Source organism: Lemur catta, chromosome 23 (genome assembly GCF_020740605.2).
Source record: "Lemur catta isolate mLemCat1 chromosome 23, mLemCat1.pri, whole genome shotgun sequence".
Taxonomy (NCBI): domain Eukaryota; kingdom Metazoa; phylum Chordata; class Mammalia; order Primates; family Lemuridae; genus Lemur; species Lemur catta.
Window position 1 is genome coordinate 33,529 of NC_059150.1, and position 19,544 is coordinate 53,072.

General features: G+C 46.9%; 1 long non-coding RNA gene across 1 annotated transcript; it reads right to left on the minus strand.

Moving 5' to 3' along the window:
• Positions 1-1,698: 1,698 nt before the first annotated feature.
• On the minus strand, positions 1,699-10,875 carry LOC123626907. Its single transcript, XR_006731069.1, has 3 exons — positions 10,853-10,875; positions 10,398-10,483; positions 1,699-1,717 (listed from the first exon to the last, which is right to left on the minus strand). It is a non-coding gene; the product is annotated as an uncharacterized LOC123626907 (long non-coding RNA).
• Positions 10,876-19,544: the final 8,669 nt, after the last annotated feature.

Genomic DNA, 19,544 nt, shown 5'->3' on the forward strand with positions numbered 1-19,544 from the left:
TGCTGTATGTATTTAATCATACAGAAAAAAGGAATGAAGTAATGATGTGTATCGCAACATGGATGAACCTGGAAAATGTCCTAAGTGAAAGAAATCAGACACAAAAGGCCACATATTATATCAGTCCATTTGTATGAAATGTCCAGAGCAGGCAAATCCACGGTGATGAAAAATAGATTAGTGCTTGCCAGGGACTTGGGGGACAGGGAATGGAAAGTAACTTCATAACAGGCTTTGAGTTTCCTTCAGAGGAAGGAAAAAAAAATCTGTAACTATTAATAAATAGATGGTTGCACAACACAGGCAATGTATGACACTCCACTGAATTATATATTCACAAGTGGTAAAAATGGTGAAATTTTAAAAGGTGCTTTCAAATATTTATATACATTGTCATAATATGGACTAGGACTTTATCAATTAACTACATCGATGGGTGATGTAAACATAAGTGTGCAAACCTGAGATACCTTGCAACTGCTGTGCATGCACATGCGCACACATATGGCTAGAGAATTACAGTAAGGTAATATGTGGTTCAGTAAACTCTTATGAAATTTTCATGATCAATTGGGCCACTTGCCTTATATTGGACAGGGAGATTAAAATTTTCTTTAGTAATTATCCCAAATATAAACCCTGTGTTTAGGTATTTCCCTGGTTGATATATAAACTGAAGGTGATTCTTACACATGATATATCAAATAATAATTTTTTCTTTTTTGGGCCAGGAGCAGTGGCTCACGCTTATAATCCTACACAGTAGGAGGACGAGGTGGGTGGATTGTTTGAGCTCAGGAGTTTGGGACTGGCCTGAGCAAGAGCAAGACCCCATCTCTACTAAAAATAGAAAGAGACTGGATGGACAACTAAAGATATACAAAACAAATTAGCCGGCTATGGTAGCACATGCCTGTAGTCCCAGAAACTTGGCAGACTGAGGCAGAAGGATGGCTTGAGCCCAGGAGTTTGAGGTTGCCGTGAGCTACGCTGATGCCATGGCACTCCAGCCTGGGCAACACAACGAGACTCTATCTCAAAACAAAGAAAGAAAAAAAGAATGTTTTTTGCCTTTTGAAAAATCACATCATCCATTTTTTCTACTATTAGATATTACAAACTGCTGTGACTTTAAGGGTCTAGCTGGGCAAAGCCTTAGAAAATTTGCTAAGGGTGTCCACTGTGTGGACACTGACAGAATCCGAATAAAATCCCTGAGACACCAAACTCCTGCTGTGCACCTAAAAATGAAAGCAGAGTAGACTGCCAACAGCTGGGGTAGACTGCATGGGAGAGGGTAGCAGGCAGGACCACTCAGGGTCTGCAGGCCATGGCAGTCCTGTGCTGCTCAGGAGGAAGCGCTGCCCATACCCACCCTGGAGTTATCTCTGCTCTTTAGATCTGCCAAGGCTGGGAAACTGAGGGATAGTCTCAGAAGCAGTTCCAGAATAAGAAAACTGGAACCGAAGGGAAAGACACATTTTTCTCCCAGTTAGGGAAGGTGGTGAAGCGGGCCTGGTGGATTGGACTGTCAGGGAGAAAGGTGTATTTCCTGATTCGGGGTTAACGGTGATGACCTGGGAGCGTGTGGCTGCTGCAAAACACATGGTAAAACACATAGGAGTACTTACCATGAAGTAGCAGACCTCACACAGCAATGACGCTGGAGACTCTGAAGGCAGGACACAGAGGACTTTGCGCTGCAACAGCACGTTCCCTGGAAGGATGATACTCCCGTAAGGAAACTACATTTATGAACAACGACCTGAACACCCTGCCAGTGAAACAGAGATGACAACAAACTCCCTCACAGAGGCTGAGCAAGACCCACATCCAGCCAGAGTCTGATACCCCATTAGGGTGGAGAGACCACCGCTTGGACATCACACCCGTGGCCACCACGTCCTGGGCTTGGGGATCTCAATGTGGTGGAAAATGTGGGTTCCCCGTTTCCAAATATCCACACGGAGCCCCTCCCAGTTCTCTGAGGACTGGCCGCCCCTCAGCAGCCGGCTCCGGACAGGAAGGCGGTGCTCGTGGGGCTCGGACAGGAAGGTTTAACTCACCCTCGAGGCCTCATGTCTGAGTGGGGACGAGGAGGTCCCACTCGCTTCGGGTCTGAGGCAAGGCCGGCAGGCGCCAGGAAGGCGGCGCCTGAGGGGGCAAAGCTAACATGGCGGCACTGCGTCCTCTCACGGCACGTGCAATGCTGCGTACAAAGCCTCCTGAAAACCCGCAGGGCATGACGGGTGCTCCGCCCTCTGCCAGCCCGCACCGGCACTGAAGCCCTTGGTGCTCATAGGGCGGGGCCTACAGTGGCGAGCACTTCCTCCTGGCCTTGCTGGGGAACCAGTTAAATTCCAAGTTCAGCGTCTTCGGAGCCAGGATCTGCAAATTCAAACTCAGGTGGCCTCACTGTCCTGTGTCTTTCAGAAAAAAACGGGAAGGAGGGAACCATTAAGGGGAAAACATATGGAATGAAATAAGTGTAGATATAAACTTTACAACTGACATCAAAATTCATTCAAAATCATCCTCAGACTTCAACTGCAATGCAAAACTTTACAGATTCGGGGAAGAAACAAAGAAGAAAATTTACATGGCCTTGGGTTTGGTGATGGGTTTTAACACACAACAACAACAAAAAGAATCTGATCCACAACAGAAAAAATAATACCATGGCTGTTATAATGTTCAATATTTATACTCTGTGAAAGACCAAGTTCAGAGAATAAAAAGACAAGCCAAAGAATGATAAGAAATATGTGCAAGATACATACTGAAGGAATAATTCACATTCTACATATAAAAAGAAGTCTTAAAACTCAACAAGAGTTTTAACACCCCGATTAAAAAGGGGTACATATCTCAACACACACCTGACCAAAGAAGATACATACATGGCAAAGAATCATACAAAGAGATGCTCAGCATCACATATCGTTAGGGAATAGCAGATTACAGCAGCAATGAGATACCACAGCACGCCTGCTAGAATGAATAAACTCTTTAAAAAAAAAAAAAAAGGACAAACCATTGCTGGAGGAAGGGCAGGAATTCTCATTCATTGCTGGTAGAATGCATAATGGTATACAGTCACTTTGGAAGCCAGTGTAGAAGACTAGAATATGTCACTCCAAGATATAGCTCTTTTTATCATTGTTAGTATTTTGGACAGGGTCTCTGTCACCCAGGCGGGAGTGCAGTGGCACGAACGCAGATCACTGCCACCTTGAACTTCCAGGCTGAAGTGATCCTCAGCCTCTCAAGTAGCTGGGATTACAGGCATGAGCTACCACTGCCAAATAACTTTGTATGTGTGTGTACAGATGGGTCCTTGCTGTATTGCCCCAGCTAAGTCTTGAACTCCTGGGCTCCATGGAGCCTCCTGCCTTGGGCTCCCAAAATGTTGGGATCATAGGCATGAGCCAACATGCCCAGCCCAATGTAAGCATTATTTTGAGCTGATAATTTTGAAACACTGCACACCCAGGAGAAGCGCTGAAAACAGGCCAGAAGTTACCTTTTTGTCATGGAAATTTACATCTGTGAAGGAGACCTACTTCCATTTGTAAAGGTGTCTCCCTCTCATACCAAGAAGAGAAGAATGACTATATCATGAGGGATTCTTAGCAATGCGGAAGGCAGGCACCACTTAAGTCTGAACAACAATGCTTGCTCTTGCTTACCTTGCTTTTCCTGGTTACCTCCTCAGTACTGACCCCCATGATACCCATTCTTTCTTTGTTTCACTTGAAGATAGTATGCAAGCCTGAACTCAGAGCCACCTCTTGGTGATTTAGTCATTTTTCCTGGCTGTTTCCTCCCACGCATACATAAAGAAAGCATTACTAAATTATACTAGTGAAAGCATGGTAATGTAAATTAAAATAAAACCCTAAGCCCCGTGCCAACTGAATGGACCCCTCTTAGCCAGGCAAACCTCAGAGAAACCTTACAACTGAGTTCCAGGACTTTAGATACAAATGACCAGCATTTATGTTAGGAAAAAAATAAACATAGATCATAAGACTAACAAAACAGAATCCTTGTGACCAAAAGATACTGAATTATTAACAGGACCCAACCCCAACTCTAACACTAACCCTAACTGTAAAAACCCTAAGCCCTAACCACAGCTTTTGCCACTAAGATCAGGGACAAAGCAGAGATGCTCACTTTCACCTCTGCATACAACATTATACTGAAAAACAAATCTGGAAGTAAGACATTACATGACATCAAATTATATTACAAGGCTACAGGAACCCAAACACCATGGTACTGGTGTAAAAAACTGAGACTAATCCAAGAGAACAAAATAAAGAACCCAGACATTAAACCATCTACCTAGCACCAACTAACTGATTTTTGACAAAGCAGAAAACATGCACTGAGGAAAGGAAGCCCTATTCAATAAACAGCGCTGGGAAAATTGGATATCCATATGCAGAAAAAGGAAACAGGGTACCTCTCTCACTATATACAAAAATCAATTCAAGGTGCATTGAAGAGTTAAATGAAAAGTATGAAACCATAAAAATTCTAGGGAAAAAGTAGGCAAACCTTTTTAGACATCAGCCAAGTCAAAGAATTTATGACTAAGACCCCAAAGCCAAATATAGCAACAACAAAAATAAATCAACAGGACTTAATTAAATTAGGAAACTTGTGCACAGCAAAGGATATAATCAAAGCAGTGAATACACAGCCTACGGAATGGGCCAAAATATTTGCAACTATGCATCTGACAAAAGACTGATATCCAGAATATGCAAAGACCCAAACAAATCAGCAAGAAAAAAGTAAACATCCTCATCAAAAAGTGGGCAAAAGACCAGAAGTTTTTGAAAAGAAGATAGACAAACTGCCAAAAAACATGAAAAACTGCTAAACATTGTTAATCATGGAGAAATGCAAATTAAAACTACCATAAGGAAGCGCCTTGCCCCAATCAGAATGGCCATTATTAAAAAGACAAAAAACATGGCCAGGCGTGGTGGCTCACTCCTGTAATCCTAGCACTCCGGAAGGCCGAGGCGGGTGGATCGCTCGAGGTCAGGAGTTCGAGACCAGCCTGAGCAAGAGCGAGACCCCGTCTCTACTAAAAATAGAAGGAAATTATCTGGACAACTAAAAATATATAGAGAAAAAATTAGCCGGGCATAGTGGCACATGCCTGTAGTCCCAGCTACTCGGGAGGCTGACACAGTAAGATTGCATAAGCCCAGGAGTTTGAGGTTGCTGTGAGCTAGGCTGACGCCACGGCAATCACGCTAGCCTGGGCAACAAAGAGAGACTCTGCCTCAAAAAAAAAAAAAAAACACAAAAAACAACAGATGCTGCCACAGATGCATAGAGAAAGGATTGCTGATGCACTGGTCAGTCTACAAAATAGTAGAACCTCTATGGAAAACATTATGGAGACTCCTCAAAGAAAGAAATGTAGACCTACCATTCAATCCAGCAATCCCACTCCTGGGTATCTAGCCAAAGGAAATGAAGTCATTTTATCCAAAAGACACCAGCACTCAAATGTTGAGCACAGCACACTTCACAGTTGCAAAGATGTGGAATCAACTTAAGTGCCATTAAATTCATAAGGGGACAAAAATGTGTGTGGGTGTGTGTACACACACACACACAAATACATGTATAAATATCACAGTGTGCTACTCAGCCATGAAAAGGAATGAAATACCAGCCTGAACAAGAGTGAGACCCAGTCTCTAAAAAAATAAAAATATTAGCTGGGGAATGTGGCATGTACCTGTAGTCCCAGCTACTCAGGAGGCTAAGACAGGAGGATCAGTTGAGCCCAGAGGATCACTTGAGCTTCCAGTGAGCTATGATCATGCCACTGCACTCTATCACGGCCACTAGAGGGAGACCCTACCTCAAAAAACAAAAGAGAATGAAATAATGTCATTTGCAGCAATGTGAGGGGAACTGGAGACCATTACCCTAAATGAACTATCTCGGGAATGGAAAACAAAACACCCTATGTTCTCACAAATAAGTGGGAGCTACTACGTGGATACACAGAGGCACATGGCAATATAAAGGACATGAAAACCTAGAAGGGGGAGGAATGGACAGTGGGTGTAGAATAAAAACGTGCCCACATGAACACTATATTCTGATGACGGACACACCACCACCTCTGACTTCAGCACTACACACATAGCCATGTAACAAAAATACTTGTACCACCTTAATTAGTATTTTGAAAGAAAAAAATAAGATTGCACTGACAGTTCTATACAGAACAATTAGAGAAGAATGGGAAATAAAAATGCATCCATACATGAATGGAAAGTAAATCTATTCACAGATTCCAAATCACATCACCTTAAATATAGAAAATCCCAAAGAATTCAAAAAATTTATTTGAACCAGCAAACAAAAACGGATAGGTAACAGAACAACTTTTCACTACACAGAAATCCGTTTTATTTCTGTACTCTGGTGATCAAGAACATGGAAATGAAATTAAGACAAAAATTCCATTTGAATTATATCAACAAAAATAACCCACTCGAGAAAAAAATTAACAAATGTGCAAGACCTGTATGTGGAAAACTACAAAACATTATTGAAAAACGCTAAAGAAAATCTAAACAAATGTCAAGACACTCCATGTTCATCGACTGGAGACTTAATATGTTTCAAGATGGCCATACAGCACAGGTGATCTCAAACCCAATGCAATCCCTACAAAAATCCAAAAAGGCCTCTCGGCAAAAAGGGACAAACTGATCCTAACATTAAAATGGAATTTTAAGGGCATACAAATAACCAAAACCTTCTTGAAAAAGAAAGACAAACATGGAGGTTCACACTTCCCGATATTGAATGTTAAATTTTACTGCAAAGCAACAACAATCAAAATAGGATGATACTGGCATGAAGGTACGCACATAGATCAATGAAATTGAACTGAGGGTCCAGATATAAATTCATACCTCTATGGTCAATTGATTGTGTACAAGCCCTGAGGTCCCTAAATTCCACAAGCAATGTCAGACAACTATCCACACGCACAGGAATGAAACTGTACCCTGACAGCATACCAATCAGAAAAATTGACCTCAAAATGGTCCACAGGCCTAAATGTAAAAGGTGAAAACATAAACCCTAGAAGAAAACATGGAGATAAACTTTCATAACGTTGGGCATAAGAATGGTTTCTTTGATCTGACACCACAAGCACAGCCATTAAAGAAAAATTTCCTCAAAATTAAAAACCTTTGGAAATCCAAAGACACCACCCAGAAAGATGACAACTGACAGAAGCACGTTATATATCTGATGAGAATCTCCTATCCAGTATATATAAGTAGCTTTTAAGACTGAACAGGAAAAAGTCAAACAACCAAATAACAACATGGATAAAGAGCCTAAAATTCACACTACACACACACACACACACACACACAAAATAACAAATTGGCCAAAAAGCACATAAGAAGATATTACACGTTATTAGTTATTATGGTAATTCAAATTCCAACAACAATGACATAACCACTCACACACGCTTGAAAGGCTATTGTTAAAAAAAATTAAAGATATCTGTCAGCAAGGATACAGAAAACCTGGATACCCTTAAACACTGCTTGTAGAAATATAAAATGGTACAGCCTGTGTGTAAACTAGTTGAATCTTCCCTCAAAAATTTACGTGCAGAATTACCATAGCTCAACAATTCCATTCCAAGGTACATACTCCAAAGGTTAGAAAACAAGTGTTCAAACAAGAACTTGTACATGAATATTTATAACAGCCCTGTTCACAATAGCTGAAAGGTGCAAACAACCCAAACGTCCATCAACAGATGGATGGATAAGCAAAATTAGGTATATCATAACCTGATATATTATTCAGCCATAAAAAGGAAAGAGAAAACTGAAAGGGAGCAGCTGTTATGGGCACAATATGGCAGTACCTCAAAAATTAAGCATGGAATTCACTTACAACACAGTGATTCCACTTCTGGGTATATACTGAAAAGAACTGAAAACAGGGACTTGAACACCCATGTTCATGGCAGCATTATTCACTGTGCCAAAAGGTGGAAGCAACACAAGTGTCCATTGACAGATGAGTAGAAAAATAAAATGTGGTCCACCCACACAATGAAATATAATTCAGCCTTAAAAATGAGGAAATTCTGACAAACGCAACAACATTGTGCTAAGTGAACCAACCCAGGCACACGACAAATAGAGTATGCTCTACTTATGAGGTAGCTGGAGTAGTTTTCAGGGGCTGGGGGAAGAGAAAATATGAAGTAAGTGTTTAACAAGTACAGGGTTCCACTTGGGGATGATGAAAGAAATTCTGGAGATGAATGGCAGTCACAGTTACAAAAAAACATGGACGTGGTTCGTGCCACTGAAGTGTGCACTTAAGAATGGTGAATGCTGGCCCGGCAAGGTGGCTGAGGCCTGTAATCCTAGCCCTCTGGGAGGCCGAGGTGGGTGGATCGCTCGAGGTCAGGAGTTCAAGACCAGCCTGAGTGAGACCCCGTCTCTACTAAATATAGGAAGAAATTATCTGGCCAAGTAAAAAAAATACATATAGCAAAAAATTAGCCGGGCATGGAGGCGCATGTCTGTAGTCCCAGCTACTGGGGAGGCTGAGGCAGTAGGATCCGCTTAAGCCTAGGAGTTTGAGGTTGCTGTGAGCTACGCTGATGCCATGGCACTCACTCTAGTCCGGGCAACAAAGTGAGACCCTGTCTCAAAAAAAAAAAAAAAAAAAAAAGAATGGTGAATGCTGTAGTTACTCATACAGAAAAAAGGAATGAAGTAATGATGTATATCACAACATGGATGAACCTTGAAAACATCCTAAGTGAAAGAAATCAGACACAAAAGCCCACATATTATGATTCCTCTTGTATGAAATGTCCAGAGCAAGCAAATCCACGGTGATGAAAAATAGATTAGTGCTTGCCAGGGACTTGGGGGACAGGGAAAGGAAAGTGACTTCGTAACGGGCTTAGAGTTTCCTTCAGAGGAAGAAAAAAAACATCTGTAACTATTAATAAATAGATGGTTGCACAACACGGGCAATGTACGACCCTCCATTGAATTATATATTCACAAGTGTTAAAATGGTGAAATTTTAAAAAGTGCTTTCAAATATTTATATACATTGTCATAATATGGACTAGGATTTTATCACTTAACTATATCGATTGGTGATGTAAACATAAGTGTGCAAACCTGAGATACCTTGCAACTGGTGCGCATGCACATGTGCACACACACGGCTAGAGAATTACAGTAAGGTAATATGTGGTTCAATAAACTCTTATAAAATATCCATGATCAATTGAGTCATTTGCCTTTCATTTGGCAGGGAGATTTAATTTTTCTTTACTAATTATCCCAAATATAAATCCTGTATTTAGCTATTTCCTTGGTTTATATATAAATCAAAGGTGATTCTTACACACGATATAACAAATAATAATTTTTTGGGGGGGGGCCGGGAGCAGTGGCTCACGCCTACAATCCTAGGCTCTGGGATGTCGAGATGGGTGGATCCTTTGAGCTCAGGGGTTCAGGACCGGCCTGAGCAAGAGCCAGACTCCATCTCTACTAAAAATAGTAAGAGACTAGCTGGACAACTGAAAATATATAGAAAAAATTAGCGGGGTATGGTAATGCATGCCTGTAGCCCCAGATACTTGGGAGGCTGAGGCAGAAGGATGGCTTGAGCCCAGGAGTTTGAGGTCTCTGTGAGCTAGGCTGACACCATGGCACCCCAGCCTGGGCAACACAGTGAGACTGTCTCAAAAGAAAGAAGAAAAGAAAGGTTTTGTGCTTTGAAAAATCGCATCATCCACTTTTTCTACTGTTAGATATTACAAACTGCTGTGACTTTAAGGGTCTAGCTGGGCAAAGCCTTAGAAAATTTGCTAACGGTGTCCAATGTGTGGACAGGTTGACGGAACCCTAATAAAACCCCTGAGATACCAAAAGCCTGCTGTGCACCTAAAAATGAAAGCAGAGTAGACTGCCAACAGCTGGGGTAGACTGCATGGGAGAGGGTAGCAGACAGGACCTCTCAGGGTCTACAGGCCATGGCAGTCCTGTCCTACTCAGGAAAAAGTGCTGCCCACACCCACCTTGGAGTTATCTCTGCTCTTTAGATCTGCCAAGGCTAGGAAACTGAGGGATAGTCTCAGAAACAGTTCCAGAAAAAGAAAACTGGAACTGAAGGGAAACACACACTTTTCTCCCAGTAGGGGAAGGCGGTGAAGTAGGCCTGGTGGATTGGACTGTCAGGGAGAAAGGTGTATTTCCTGATTCGGGGTTAAAGAGGATGACCTGGGAGTGTGTGGCTGCTGCGAAACACATGGTAAAACACATAGGAGTACTTACCATGAAGTAGCAGACCTCACACAGCAATGACGCTGGAGACTCTAAAGGCAAGGCATAGAGGACTTTGCGCTGTGATGGCACGTTCCCTGGAAGGATGAAATTCCTGTAAGGAAACTACATTTATGAACAACGACTTGAACAGCCTGCCCGTAAAACAGAGATGACAACGAACTCCCTCACAGAGGCTGAGCCAAACCCACGTCCAGCTCAGAGTCTGATACCCCATTAGGGTGGAGAGGCCACTGCGTGGACGTCACAACCGTGGCCACCACGTCCTGGGCATGGGGGACCACAGTGTGGTGGAAACTGTGCGTTCCCCGTTTCCAAATGTCCACACGGAGCCCCTCCCGCGTCTCTGAGGACCGGATGCCCCTCAGCAGGCGGCTGCGGACAGGAAGGCGGCTGCGGCCAGGAAGGCGGTGCCTGTGGGGCTCGGACAGGAAGGTTGAACTCACCCTGGGGGCCTCAAGTCTGAGAGAGGACCAAGAGTTCGCACTCCCTTCGGGTCTGAGGCCAGGCAGGCAGGCGCCAGGGAGGTGGCGCCTGCGGGGGTAAAGCTAACATGGCGGCACTGCGTCCTCTCACGGCACGTGAAATGCTGCGTACAAAGCCTCGTGCAAAGCCGCAGGGCATGACGGGTGCTCCGCCCCCTGCCATCCTGCCCCACCTGTGAGCAGAGGTATGCGCCAGCTGAGACTCTGCCCTGTGTCAGGAGCCCCCCACTCCTGTTGGGAGCTGGGTTCTGGTGCAGACGGGGGCGGGCATGGAGAGAACTCCCAGCAGGCCCCCGGGGCCTTTTCCCCTTTGTTCCCTGCACTGCAGTGTGTGTGTGTAGGGCCCTGTCTCCCTCCCTGGAAACTACACCGCCTCCTCATTGTCATGTAGGGGCTGAGCCTAGAGACCGGCTGCCCCCCAGGTGGATGGGACTTGGGGATATCTACATGGGACATGCACACCGGGGGTCTGACGGTGGGGTCCCACCAAGGCACTCGCCCTATCCTGGGAGGATCAATGTGCCCCCCGCCTGCCCACTCCATGGTCAGCCTGTCGCCCTTGACAGTTTTTAGGGGCCAGAGACCTCTCCTGGGGGGCTATGGTCCCGACCCGCAGGGAGCCACTCCTGTTGTGGGTGGGGGTGGAGCTGCCCGGTGCTAAGTCTCTGGGGGCTTTTGGGGACACCTATGGCAGCATAAGCCCACCTCCAGCCCCCAGCCCAGAAGGACCCTCAGCCCCCAAGAGCCTCTGCTCCTTCAGGGGCTCATCCCAATACGCCTGGGTGACCTGAGGACCTGGGCCCCGCATACGCTATTGGGCTGATGGGCACGTGTGCACCACGGATGCAGGCATGGGGCCAGCGGGGCCTGGGCCTGAGGCCCTGGGACGCGGGTGGGTGAGCCTGGGCCCTGGCGCTCAGGGGCCTGCAGTACAGTATTATTACGGCACCAAGGACGTCAGCACCGGCGGCCTCTGCGTCTGCCATGGCCACGCGGATGTCTGCAATGTCAAGGACCCTTCGGACCCTCTCAGGAAAGGCCGTTTCAGGTGAGGCCCTTTCAGGTGAGGCTGCTTTCAGCTGGAGCCCCCCCTCAGGTGAAGACCTTTTCAGGTAAGGCCCTGTTAGCTAGGTCCCTCCAGCTGAGGCCCTGTCAGGTGAGGCCCCTTTCAGTCCTTTTCAGGTAAGGCCCCTTCAACTTTGGCTGCTTTCAGGTGAGTCACCTCTCCGATGAGGCTCCTTTAGGTGAAGCCTCTCAGTAGCTACTTCAACTGAGGCACTCACAGCTGAGGCCCCTTTAAGCTGAGGTCCTTCCCAGGTGAGGCCCCTCTCAGTTGGGGACCCTGTCAGGTGATGTCCTTTTCAGCTGAGGGACGCTCTCAGCCGAGACCCTTTTCAGCGGAAGCCCTTTCAGCTGAGGGGCCTCTCAGGTGAGGGGCCTCTGAGAAGAGAAGAGGCCCCTTACAGGTGAGGCCCTTTCCGCTGAGGACTCCCCCCCAGGTGAGGCTCCTCTCAGGCGACACCCACTCACCTGAGAACACTTTCAGTGCAGGTCCCTGTATGGTGAGTCCGCTTTAGGTGAGGTCCTTTCAGCTGAGGGCCCTTTAAGCAGAGGCCCCTCCCAGGGGCCTCCCCGTTTTTCTGAAAGTCACAGGACAGTGAGCCCATCTGAGTTTGAATTTCCAAATCCTGGCTCCAAAGATGCTGAACTCGGATTTTAACTGGTTCCCCAGCAAGGCCAGGAGGGAGTGCTCTCCACCGTTCCCCCGCCCCATGAGCACCTAGGGCTGCAGGGGAAGTGCGGGCTGACAGGGGGCGGCACGACCGTCATGCCCCGCGGCTTTGCACGCAGCGTTGCACGTGGCGTGAGAGGACGCAACGCCGCCATGTTAGCCTCGCCCAGCAGGCGCCGGTTCCCTGCTGCCTGCCGGCCTTGCCTCAGACTTGAGCGAGTGCGACCTCCTTGTCCTCACTCAATCGTGAGGCCCCGAGGGTGAGTTCAACCTTCCTGTCCGAGCCCCACGAGCACCGCCTTCCTGTCTGCAGCCGCCTGCTGAGGGGCGGCCGGTCCTCAGAGAACCGGGAGGGGCTCCGTGTGGACATTTGGAAACGAGGAACGCACAGTTTCCACGGCACTGAGGTCCCCCATGCCCAGGACGTGGTGGCCACGGGTGTGACGTCCACGCGGTGGCCTCTCCACCCTAATGTGGTATCAGACTCTGAGCTGGACGTGGGTTTGGCTCAGCCTCTGTGAGGGAGTTCGTTGTCATCTCTGTTTTACTGGCAGGGTGTTCAGGTGGTTGTTCATAAATGTAGTTTCCTTATACTAATTTCATCCTTCCAGGGAACATGCCATCACAGCACAAAGTCCTCTGTGGCCTGCCTTCAGAGTCACCAGGGTCATTGCTGTGTGAGGTCTGCTACTTCATGGTAAGTACTCCCGTGTGTTTTACCATGTGTTTCACAGCAGCCACACACTCCCAGGTCATCCCCTTTAACCCCAAATCAGGAAATACACCTTTCTCCCTGACAGTCCAATCCACCAGGCCAGCTTCACTGCCATCCCCAACTGGGAGAAAAATGTGTCTTTCCCTTCGGTTCCAGTTTTCTTTTTCTGGAACTGTTTCTGAAACTATCCCTCAGTTTCTCAGCCTTGGCAGATCTAAAGAGCAGAGATGACTCCAAGATGGGTGTGGGCAGGGTTTCCTCCTGAGCAGCACAGGACTGGCCATGGCCTGCAGACCCTGGGTGGTCCTGCCTGCTACCCTCTCCCATGCAGTCTACCCCAGCTGCCTGCAGTCTACTCTGCTTTCATTTTTAGGTGCACAGAAGGCTTTTGGTGTCTCGGGTCTTTTGTTCATGTTCTGTCAACCTGTCCACACATTGGACACCCTTAGCGAATTTTCTAAGGCTTTGCCCAGCTACACCTTTAAAGTCACAGCAGTTTGTAATATCTAACAGTAGAAAAAGTGGATGATGTGATTTTTCAAAAGACAAAAAGATTTCTCTTTTTCTTTCTCTCTTTTGAGACAGATTCTCACTGTGATGCCCGGGCTGGAGTGCCATGGCATCAGCCTAGCTCACAGAAACCTCAAAATCCTGGGCTCAAGCCGTCCTTCTGCCTCAGCCTCCCAAGTATCTGGGGCTACAGGCATGCGCTACCATAGCTGGCTAATTTTTTCTATATATTTTTAGTTGCCCAGCTAGTCTCTTACTATTTTTAGTAGAGATGGGGTCTCGCTCTTGCTCAGGCCGATCCCGAACTCCTGAGCTCAAACGATTTTCCCACCTTGCCCTCCCAGAGTGTAGGATTATATGCATGAGCCACCACTCCCAGACCCCCCCTAAAAATTATTATTTGATATATCGTGTGTAAGAATCACATTTGATTTGTATATAAACCATGGAAATAGTACCTAAACACAGGGTTTATATTTGGGATAATTGGGAAAGAAAAATTAAATCTCACTGCCAAATGAAAAGCAAATGACTCAGTTCATCATGGAAATTTCATAAGAGTTTACTGAACCACATATTACCTTACTGTAATTCTCTAGCCCTATGTGTGTGCACAGCAGTTGGAAGGTATCTCAGGTTTGCACATTTATGTTTACATCACCAATCGATATAGTTAAGTGATAAAGTCCTAGTCCATATTATGACAATGTATATAAATATTTGAAAGCACCTTTGAAAATTTCACCATTTTTACCACTTGTGAATATATAATTCAATGGAGTGTCGTACATTGCCCGTGTTGTGCAACCATCTATTTATTAATAGTTACAGATGTTTTTTCTTCCTCTGAAGGAAACTCAAAGCCCGTTACGAAGTCACTTTCCTTTCCCTGTCCCCCAAGTCCCTGGCAAGCACTAATATATTTCTCATCTCCGTGGATTTGCCTGCTCTGGACATTTTATATAAATGGACTCAGGGCAAACGTCATGTAGGACGTTTTTGAGGTTCATCCATGTTGTAATATACATCAGTACTTCATTCCTTTTTTCTGTATGATTAAATACATACAGCATTCACCATTCTTAAGTGCACACTTCAGTGGCATGAACCACATGAACATTGTTGCATAACCATCACCTCCATCCATCTCCAGAATTTTTTTCTTCTTCCCCAAGTGGAACCCTGTACTTGTTAAACGCCCACTTCATATTTTCTCTAGTCCTAGCCCCTGGAAACTACTCCAGCTACCTCATAAGTAGACCATACTGTATTTGTTGTTGTATGCCTGGGTTGTTTCACTTAGCACGATGTTGTTATGTATGTCAGAATTTCCTCATTTTTAAGGCTGAATTATATTTCGTTGTGTGGATGGACCACATTTTATTGTTCTTTCTTTTTTTTTTTTTGAGACAGAGTCTCACTTTGTTGCCCAGGCTAGAGTGCCGTTGTGTCAGCCTAGCTCACAGCAACCTCAAACTCCTGGACTTAAGTGATCCCACTGCCTCAGCCTCCCAAGTAGCTGGGACTACAGGCATGTGTCACCATGCCCGGCTAATTTTTTCTATATATATATTTTTTAGTTGTCCAGATAATTTTTATTTCTATTTTTACTAGAGACAGGGTCTCACTCAGGCTGGTCTCAAACTCCTGACCTCGAACGATCCACCCGCCTTGGCCTCCCAGAGGGCTAGTAGTACAGGCATGAGCCATCGCGCCCAGCCACATTTTATTTTTCTACTCATCTGTCAGTGGACACTTGTGTTGCCTCCACCTTTTGGGACAGTGAATAATGCTGCCATGAACGTGGGTGTTCAAGTCCCTGTTTTCAGTTCTTTTCAGTATATACCCAGAAGTGGAATCACTGTGTTGTAAGTGAATTCCATGCTTAATTTTTGAGGTACTGCCATATTGTGCCCATAACAGCTGCTCCCTTTCAGTTTTCTCTTTCCTTTTTATGGCTGAATAATATATCAGGTTATGATATACCTAATTTTGCTTATCCATCCATCTGTTGATGGACGTTTGGGTTGTTTGCACCTTTCAGCTATTGTGAACAGGGCTGTTATAAATATTCATGTACAAGTTCTTGTTTGAACACTTGTTTTCTAACCTTTGGAGTATGTACCTTGGAATGGAATTGTTGAGCTATGGTAATTCTGCACGTAAATTTTTGAGGGAAGATTCAACTAGTTTACACACAGGCTGTACCATTTTATATTTCTACAGGCAGTGTTTAAGGGTATCCAGGTTTTCTGCGTCCTTGCCAACAGATATCTTCAGTTGTTTCCAACAGTAACCTTTCTAGTGTGTGTGAGTGGGTATGTCATTGTGGTTGGAATTTGAATTTCGGACGACCTGTGTCCTGTGCGTGGACTCTGAACAGGGCCCGTTGCTTCTGTCAGGATGACCTGTGACCCTGGCCTGGAATCTGAGCAGTCACAGTTGGTGCAGTCTGTGAGGACAACCTGTGACCTGTGACCTTGGTGCAGAGTCTGCATAGTCACAGTCTCTGCTGTCTGTCAGGAAGTGACCAGGAGGCAGGGGGCCCCACTCTCAACCATGGGGTGCACACCCTTGCACATCCCAGGCTGCTCCCTTGCCCAGGGCACCTGCAGTGACACAGGACTGTGTGAGGTGGGGATGGGCCTGGGGCTGCGTGCAGGTTGCTCTTCTGAATTCAAGTGAAGTTTGGGGAAGACACTTTTATACAAAACATGAGAGGAGCCATTTTACCTATAGTTTTTGAAGTTTTTAATGCAACTCACCTCCCTCAGTACAGAACATAGGGTAGATGTAGCCACATTACAGATGGGCGAGCTCAGGGGAGCTCAGAGGAGTGAGACTTCAGGGTGGGAGACAGGAGCCTCTATGTGTCCAGAAATGACTGAGGTACCCTATGTGGGCAGAGAGAGCCAACCCTGGTTTCCTACCACCTTCCTCTTGCCTCCCACAGCTCCCACTGGAACAGCCTCCTGGCCCACAGCAGCAAGGGCTCTGGCCATCACACATGTGCTTGACACCTGATAATGAGGAAGAGATGGGCAATGGCAGCTCTTCCCTTCCAGGTCAGCGCAGGAATTCCAGTGGCCCTCCGCTCATCACTGAGTCCTGTCTCCACCCTGGGATGTCCAGGAGCCAGGAAGAAAAAGCCTTCTTAGATGCCCTGCCCAGTGAGATCCTGATCGCTTCCAGAAAAGGAAGAAAGACATGCATTGAGGTAACCTAGTGGCAATCACAGTGGACCACAAATTGGGACTCCTGGGAGAGTCCCCAGAAGATCTGTGGTCTGTAGGCCAGGCACCCCAGGTATTTAGGCAACCTGGGACATCCCACACATGAACCCTGGTCCATGGGCCACTTCTGCCAAGGTGATTTAGGAAACCTGATACATCACACAGATAAGCCCTGGTCTGTACACCAGTCCCCCCCAGGGATTTAGGGAACCTCGGACAGCCTAGAGATGAGCCCTGGTCTGTACACAGGTACCCTCAGGGATTTAGGGAACCTGGAACAGCCCACAGATCAGCTCTGGTTTGTAGACCAGTCCCACCAGGGATTTAGGGAACCTGGGACAGCCCACAGATGAGCCCTAGTTTTTAGATCACTCCACCCACCTTGTAGGGACCTGGGACATCCCATAGATGAGTCCTGGTCTTTATGTCAGTCCACCCTGGGATATAGGGAACCTGGGAGAACTCTGTTCTGTAGGCTAGTCCCCCCAGGGATTTAGGGAAGCTGGGACATCCCACAGATCATCCCTGGTCTCTAGGCCAATCTTCCAAGGGATTTAGGGAGCCTGGGACATACCAGAGATGAGCTCTGGTCTGTAGGCTAGTCCCACCAGGGATTTAGGGAACCTGGTACAGCCCAGAGATGAACCTGGTCTGTAGGAAAATCCCCACCCCTGGAATTTAGGGAATATTGGACAGCCCACAGATGAGCCCTGGTCTGTAGTCCAGTCCCCCTAAGGGATTTACGGAACCTGTGACAGTCCACAGATGAGCCCTGGTCTGTAGACCAGGCCCTAAAGCAATTTAGGGAATATGGGACATCCCACAGATGATCCCTGGTTTGTAGGGCAGTCCTCCCAAGAATTTGGGGAACTTGGGATTTCCCACAGTTGAGCCCTGGTCTGTAGACATTCCCTCAGTGATTTCGGCAACCTGGGACACACCACAGATGAGCCCTGGTCTCTTGACCAGTCTCCTCAGGGACACAGGGAACCTGTGACAAGCAACAGATGAGCCCTGGTTTACAAACAGTCCCTCCATGGATTTAGGGAACCTGGGACATCCCACAGATTAGCCCTGGTTTCTAGATCAGGTCTCCCAGGTATTTGGGAAATCTGGGACATCCCACAGATGAGCTCTGGTCTGCAAGCGGGTCCCTACAGTGATTTAGGGAACCTGGGAAATCCCACAGAGGAGTCTCGGTCTATAGACAGTCACACCAGGGATTTAGGGAACCTGGGACAGCCCACAGATGAGCTCTGGTGTGGAGGGCAGTAATCCCCCAAAGATTTAGGTAACCTGGGACAGCCCAAAGATGAGCCCTGTCTCTATGTCGGTCCCCCTTGGGATGTAGAGAACCTCGGGCATCCCACAGATAGGCCCTGGTGTGTAAGCCAGTCCCTCCCTGGGATTTAGGGAACTGGGAAAGCCCACAGATGAGCTCTGGTCTGTAGACAGTCCCACAGTGATTTCAGCAACCTGGGACACCCCACAAATGAGCCCTGGTCTGTAGACCAGTCACCCCAGGATCTTAGGGAACCTGTTACAGGCCACAGAGGAGCCCTGGTCTGAAGACAGTCCCCCCAGGGATGTAGGGAACATGTGACATCCCACAGATGATCCCTTCTTTGTCAACCAGTGCCCCCAGATATTTAGGTAACCTTGGGCATCCCATAGATGAGCCCTGTCCTGTAGGCCAGTACCCCTAGCGATTTAGGGAACCTGGGACAGCCCACAGATGACCTCTGATATGTAGGTCTGTCACCCCCCAAAAAATTTGGGGAACCTGGGAGAACCCACACATGAGCCCTGGTCTTTTATCCAGTCCCCCTGGGGATATGGGGAATCTGGGATATCCCACAGATGAGCTGTGGTCTGTAGGCCAGTGCCCCCAGGATTTGGGGAACCTGGGACATCACACAGATGAGCCCTGGTCTGTAGGCCAGTCCTGCAAGGGATTTAGGGAGTCTGGGACATATCACAAATGAGCTCTGGGCTGTAGGCCAGTCCCCCTCTTGGATTTAGGGAACCTGGTAGAGCCCACAGACGAGCCCCTGTGTGTAGACAAGTTCCCCCCAGAGATTTAGGGTCATGGGACATCCCGCATATGAGCCGTGGTCTGTATGCCAGACCCCCTGGGATTTAGGGAACCTGGGACATCCAAGAATTAACCCCTGGTCTGTAGGCCAGTACACGAGGGATCCAGAGAACCTGGGACAGCCAACAGATGAGCTCTGGTCTGTAGGCCAGTCTCTGCCAGGGATTCAGGGAACCTGGTACAGTCCAAAAAGGAGCTGTGCTCTGTATCCCAGTTCCACCAGGGATTTAGGAACCTGGGACAGTTCTGTTCTGTAGTCTAGTCCCACCAGAGATTTAGGGAAACTGGGACATAACTGAGATGAGCCCTGGTTAGTAGCCCAGTCTGTCCCAGGGATTTATGGCACTGGGACAGCCCACAGATGAGCC